General features: G+C 43.5%; 1 protein-coding gene across 1 annotated transcript in view; it reads right to left on the reverse strand.

Moving 5' to 3' along the window:
* pdia2 (protein disulfide isomerase family A, member 2) overlaps window positions 1–7500 on the reverse strand; it is a 28420-nt gene that overhangs the window by 17779 nt on the left and 3141 nt on the right.

The raw sequence follows: 7500 nt of genomic DNA on the forward strand, positions 1-7500 counted from the left end.
CCTCTGCACCATGTGATGGGTTTTCCAGCTAATGCACCATGTGATGGTTTTCAGACCACATTTAATCAGAGCTGGCCCCTCTGCACCATGTGATGGTTTTCCCAGATCGCACCACATTTAATCAGAGCTGGCCCACTCCTGCGCCATGTGATGGGTTTTCCCAGATCGCACCACATTTAATCAGAGCTGGCCCTCTGCACCATGTGATGGGTTTTCCCAGATCGCATTCACATTTAATCAGAGCTGGCCCCTCTGCACCATGTGATGGGTTTTCCCAGATCAGAGCTGGCACTCTGCACCATGTGATGGTTTTCCCAGATCGCACCACATTTAATCAGAGCTGGCCCCTCTGCACCATGTGATGGGTTTTCCCAGATCGCACCATTTAATCAGAGCTGGCCCTCTGCACCATGTGATGGGGTTTTTTTCCCAGAATCGCTTTCCACATTTAATCAGAGCTGGCCCACTCTGCACCATGTGATGGGTTTTCCCAGATCGCACCACATTTAATCAGAGCTGGCCCACTCTGTTGCTCTTGGGTGCTCCTTGTTGGTGCCCCCCACCCAATCCCAATCCCCTCCCCCACCTTTTTATGCAGCCCTTGCCACCAATCTACTAAACCCTCTTCTACTGCACACTTTTACCCCCATTAATGCACAAAAGGCTGACACCAGACATAATTTCACTGCATTTCTTACTTCCAGTAACTATATGCATGTGACAATAAACTTCCTTGTATCCTTGTGTATTGCCAGAGCAATGATTTGATAAATATATCGGAGCATCAGTACACATGCAGAACATCGCCTGATATCAGAATATGGACAAATGGGTGGAACTTAACCACAGGTATACAAGACTGATCAGTTAGCAATAGCAATGATCATTTAAAGCAGATATATACAAGACTGATCAGTTAGCAATAGCTAATGGTCATTTAAAACAGGTGTACAAGTCTGGTCAGTTAGCAATAGCCAGAGCCATAGAAAAAGAGAGTTGCGACACTCCCATAGACTTCCATAGGAAACAATGGCGGCGCCTTTTTCACGCTACTTCCGCTTTATGCTGAGCTCAACAGTTCCAAACTTTGACATTCACGGCTGTAGCCCCATTCACTTCCATTGCTTTCTGCCTGATATTGTCAGTGGTAAGTAGACGAATGTACAACGTTTTTTTAATTGTCATATGCATTTCCTATACCAACTGCACTAGTAGATACTGGTATTGTTCTTTGAGGATTTTGTGGTGCTTGTTTAACTGATATTTATAGCTTAATTGTTGACCGAAATTTCAAAGCTAAAAGTTAGCCTGCAAACCTTGATTTGGAGAGAGGCTAGCTTAAAGATAATGTTCCTATGTCAATAATGAATTTCAGACAAAACACACTTAGTTAGGCTATGGTAGTAGAGTAACGTTAGATAATAGGTAGGGTTATCAACGAGTTTTTAAAGTTATAATCCTAACTTTACTTGCCGAACCTGATGGCGTTAGCTAACGTTAGCTAGTCAGCTCACTCACATTCGAAATGCAATGAGGGGGGTAACCGTAGGATGACGTTAACGTGATCTTTATGAAATACATGTCATTCAGCATCAGGTGTGGTCGTTATCAACGAGTTTGTGATTAAGTTACTGTTCTTCGGGTTAACAGTGGAAGCAATTAATGGGACAATATTTGCTTTAGACCTGTTGTAGCTTGTTAGCTTGCCAGACATAAAATCTTATGGCGCTATGAAGTGAACCACGAGCTGAACTTGTGATCAGAACATGACATGAACTCGGGTACATCACTTGTGAGCAGCCGGAGGTTTGGTTATGAACTTCAGGCCAGGAGCTGTAGATGCAAACACTGTACTGTACTGTACACGTGTCACCCCTGCCTTCTGTCACTTGCCTACCCTGTCCTGTCCTGTGCCACTACCACTGTTCTAACCCGGGACAGTGGCACGAGACAAGAGCGTGGCCGTGGGACAGTGGCACGTGTGCAGTTCAGTATCACTTTTTTTTGGCTTCAACTGCTGTTGTTGGATGTCAGGTTGCAGTCAATTTATTCTACATTTTAATATACATTTCTGAGGTCTATATCACCACAGCAGGTCGATGTTCTTAAAGGAATCATTTTCATTGCAATAACTTTGCAGATGCTGAAAGTGACATGACAAGAGGACATTGTCGTGGCCCTTGTAAGTAGGATATTTTTTTTTTACCTTGTATTGATAACTGTGAAGTGTAGTCAGGTTAACAATGCTCTAAGGGCACATATTTGGTCCATCCATAGAATCAGAACAATGTTAGCAATTATGTAGTCTAGTTAGCTGTAGTGGGTATACTGTGATATGTAGTCTTGTTAACTGTAGTGGGTATACTTTAATCAACCACAAATGTTAATATGTACCCTTGTCTATTTTAAGCGGGTATACTGAGATGGTGATGCTTTTTAAGTGGGTATACTGTGCATTCCTGCGTTCCATGTAGACTACAGTACTGAATGTTAGTAATCAAATATGATATATTTAAAAACAGCACTCACTGATGCATTAACTTATTGTTATTGTAGTACACCTTTTTTAATTGTCCTACAGTTGTGGAGAGAATTGCTTTAAAAAGGTTACCAAGTTGTTAGTCACTTTGGTTAAAAATGCGTAAGCCAAATGTAATGTAATGACAAAAGAAATGCATAAAACGTTTTGTATATTACAAAATATAATTGGGTAAGAGACTTAATGAAATTAACACATCAGATCTAATTGGTTATTATTTCTAATAAAGATGTTTAGTGACCAACACATGTACAGCAGGTACCTCATGACACAAACATGTCAGTTTTCACAGCCCTGGTTTTGTCTTCCGCAGGGACCGGGTTGACAAGTGGTTATTGGAGTGATTGAGTGGTGGTTGGAGTGAGGAATAGGCTGCTAGAGGCTGCTGGAGCAACAAGACTCCCTGAAGCTGAGACTGGAAAGGGCAGGCCAAGTACTTCCATGGCAACAAGCAAGGTGGGAGGCATGGGTTTAGGTGCAGAAGGATTTCGAGTCTTCCTTGCCTTTTTGCTTTGACTCTTGCTTCCAAGATGGCCATCATCCTGTCACTTTTTGTTCCCATCAGCCCTAATTGACTTTGCTTCAATACGAAGCCTCAGCCTGATGAATGTGTTGACAATTTTTAGTTTTAGGTCATGGCATGAAGGCAGTGTGCTGTGCAGGAGCATGGCCTCTCTCTGTAGTAGTGCCACTGCATTGGCTGACTCCATAAGGGAATCGGTCGTCCTTGCCCGGAACAACTGCTCCACTTTGCTGATGAGATCGAAGGCCTCTTGTGATGGACGGTAAAGGGCACCTCTCTTGAACTCCTTCAGTTGTAGCAGTACACTACATTTGCTAGTAGCACCATCATTGCTATTGTCTGCAACAGCATGCTGGCATTCCTCACAACGCGAGTTACTGATTACCCTCTTAACAATATATCCTGCAAGGTAATATAATACACAGGCATCTGTTTTGGTTAAGGTAGGTGTTGCTGTTGCAGGTGTTGCTGGGTCTATCAGTTCCTCCAGCCTCAGACCAGGACTGCAGATGGTGTCGAACCAGTGGTCTACCTTCTCAAGGAACCAAGATGTTGTGAGGTAAGACTGTGGCCGTTGCTCCTCCTCAGCCAGGTATTTCAGGCCAGCACTGGTCGCTCTACTGAAGATGTGTATGGCAGGTGACAATGACACAGAGATTGAATAAATATGTACTGTTGGGGTCAGATCTTTGAAAAGTTGGGATCTCATTTGTCTGCTGCATTGAAGTTGGTCAACAACAAAAATGGGAATGATTTTGCAGTCATGAAGGATAAATTGGTATGTACTGTGATGGTATGTACTGTGTCTCTGTGTTAAGGGCCGTTCACACCAGGAACTGTAACGATAAATGCGTCCACACTGACCAACAATAACAAAAGTCTCTCCTTGTGTTGATGAATTTGCTGGCTAAAGTTCAATGGATTCTGATTGCCTGTCAGCTTTTTATTCTCAAAATAACTCTTGACAGATATAGTTGGGAATCACATTTTTAGTGTTGTTATCATTATAGTTCATGTGTGGATGTAAGGTCTGGCTCCCCCAACCGACCTTGCAGAGGTCGGCCGTGTATGGGTATGTAAAACTCTTGCTGGTCTCTTTGGTTTCTGGTAATAACTTGATGTGGCATCTGTGAATGTCTTGTTCCAAGTGTACACTGACTGTTACCTGCTCTCTCCATTCTCCACTGTGCCTGTTCTTACCTAGGACCAAGGATGCAGAGGACAAGATGGGTGTGCGGTATGACTGAAATGATCAGAAAAGGTCAGAAGAGGCCCCTACACAAAGGTTTTTCTTGATCCAGCATCAGCATCTCCAACACCTCCTGTAGCATTCCAGACTCCAGCCAAATGTGCTACCTCTTCCTTACATTAGCCCTCTTGTAGGTGTGCATAGTGTATGTAGAGCATCCTTTCCACATTGTGTCTTCGGTTGTTCACACACAATTATTGTTCAGACTTGGGAATCTAAAATGTTTTTCAGAATGTCTTTGAAAATCTAAATGAGTGTCTGCCCTCCTTTTTATGTTGCAGTCTCACCATCTCCCTCACAGCCTTTTTTGTGTTTTGTTCCTGTTCTTGTTGTTGAAACACACTTATTCCACACATTGCAAATTTAATAAACAAATCTAGTGAAAACCTAAAATGTATCAGTCATCCTTTTTATGCTGTTATAAGTGCTTTATTGAAACCGTTGATTGCTTTATTGAAACTGAGTTACAAGTGTGTTATCGAAACAGTGGCTGTCCTGAACAAACTGTTAAACAAACTTACTTTTAACACAGCTGTTGATTTGTGAATTGTTTATGTACTTTTGACATATGTTTATGGCTTGGTCTTAAAATATTATCAAGGATGAGTGGGGTGGCCACCTTTAGGCTATTTGTTCAAAATTAACTAATGACCAGATTGAATGCATTGATCAAACTTACTTGTAACATATAAGCTGTTACTGATCGCCATTTATATACTTATTTGCTAGATGTTTATGGCTTACTCTAAAATTGTCAGAGCTGTATGTGGTCGGCTTACATTTAGGGTGGCCACCTGTATCTCCTCAAAAGAGCTGGAGAGGACACAGAACACATCAAAAGCCCACAGTAACATAGGATACAAAATACATACATTTCGACAATGTAAGTTCATTATACATGACGGGAGACAGGTAAATGAAGGATCCTAAAGAAAAGACAACAGTAATGTTGGAACTGCCAAACAATAGGCTACTGTAGAATTCTGGGGTATTCTGATGTGTTCATATGTTAGGCTACTTCTGTGTGTAGTAGGCTATACAACAGGGAGAGGTCCATATTATTGTACATAACTGTGCTTTAGGCCTGTGTACCAGCAAGAAGGTCATAGGCCTACAGCCCGATGTTTAGGAACATCCGAGGAACATCAGTGATAATAAACTTCAGAACGATGTAAGCATGCTAACACGTCATAACACTTAAAATTAAACTCATGTTTGGTTTGTTTCAATGCTTCCCGTTATCGTTGCTGTCTATCCCATAGAAATATCATGGCAGCCGAGGCCTGTTTTGGAACTGTTGAAGCGTACGTGAACCACGTGACCCGTTCGGCGACTTCAAAAAGTGTCGTAACTCTCTTTTTCTATGGCTCTGGCAATAGCTAATGATCATTTAAAACAGGTGTACAAGACTGATCAGTTAGCAATAGCTAATGCTAATTGTTTTCCCCTCCCTCCCCATTCTGTCTCTTTTTCTCTCCCTCTCTTCCTCGGCTTTCCCTTATCTATATATCTCCCTCTCTCTCCCTTATCTTTCCCTCCCTCCTCCTCTCTCTCTTTCTCCCTCTCTCTGTCCTTCTATTTCCTACTCTCTCCCTCACTATCTCTCTCTCTCTACCCTCTTTCTCCGCCATGTTGCTCTCTCCCAAACTCTCTCTCTCTCCCTCTCTATCTGTCCCTCTCTCTCTCTCCCTCTCTCTTTCTTTCCACACTGTCTACATGTGCTCTCATTCCCCCTTTCCCTCTCTCTCTACCCCCTTTCTCTCTCTCTCTCTCTCTCTCTAATTCCCTCCTCCTCTCCCTCTCTCTCTCAGTCTCTCTCTACCCCTCTCTCCTACTCATCCCTCTCTCCCTCTCTCTCTACCCCCTTTCTCTCTCTCTCTCTCTCTAATTCCCTCCTCCTCTCCCTCTCTCTCTCAGTCTCTCTCTACCCCTCTCTCCTACTCATCCCTCTCTCCCTCTCTCTCTACCCCCTTTCTTTCTCTCTCTCTCTCTCTAATTCCCTCCTCCTCTCCCTCTCTCTCTCAGTCTCTCTCTACCCCTCTCTCCTACTCATCCCTCTCTCCCTCTCTCTCCATCCCTCTCTTTTTCCTTCCTTCCTTCCCTCTGTCCTTCTTTCTCCCTCCTTCCTCCCATCTCTCTCTCCCTCTCTATATCTCTGTCCTTCCTTCTCTCTTTCTCTCTCCCTCTCTATCTCTCCCTCCCTTCCTCCCTCTGTCCCTCTCTCTCTCTCACACTCTCTTTCTTTTTGCTACTCTGTCTACATGTGATCTCATTCCCCCTTTTCCACTCCCTCTGCCTTCATCTCTCTCTCTCTCTCCCTCTCTCTCTCCCTCTCCCTCTCTATCTGTCCCTCTCTCTCTCCTTCCCTCTTACAATTTAAAACAATTACAATTACATAATAATCCATAGTTTTTTTCTGTTCATTTAATCAGCCATGCATTATTTTCATTATTATTATTATTATTTTTATTATTATTATTATTATTATTGTTTCTATTGTTATTGTTATTGTTGTTGTTGTTGTTGTTATTATTGTATTGAATGCTTTGGCAACACTGTTAAATGTACATTCATGCCAATGAAGCTTGTTGAATTGAATTGAAAGGTCAGGTGATAAGTGCTAGAATTGAAAGGTCAGGTGATGAGTGCTAGAATTGAAAGGTCAGGTGATGAGTGCTAGAATTGAAAGGTCAGGTGATGAGTGCTAGAATTGAAAGGTCAGGTGATGAGTGCTAGAATTGAAAGGTCAGGTGATAAGTGCTAGAATTGGCCTCTTTCCCTCTCTCTCACTCTCTAAATCCCTCCCTCCCCATCTCCTCTCTCCCCCCCTCTCTCTCCCTCCTTCTCTCTCTCTCCCTCTCTAAACCCCTCCTTCCCCATCTCCTCTCTCTCCCTCTCTCTCTCTCCCTCTCTCTCTCCCTCATTCTCTAAACCCCTTTTCTGTTCTCTCCCCCTCTCTCTCTCCTTCACTCCCTCTCTCCCCTCCCCCTCTCTCTCCTTCACTCCCTCTCTCCCCTCCCCCTCTCTCCCTTCTCTGAGAAAGAGAGCACCTGTGCAGAATCACACTGCATGTGGGCACCACCACATCAGGGCCACATCAGGGCCACATCAGAGCCACATCAGGGCCACATCAGAGCCACATCAGGGCCACATCAGAGCCACATCAGGGCCATGTCAGGACACATCAGG

Source organism: Alosa alosa, chromosome 7 (genome assembly GCF_017589495.1).
Source record: "Alosa alosa isolate M-15738 ecotype Scorff River chromosome 7, AALO_Geno_1.1, whole genome shotgun sequence".
NCBI classification, from domain to species: Eukaryota; Metazoa; Chordata; class Actinopteri; order Clupeiformes; family Clupeidae; genus Alosa; species Alosa alosa.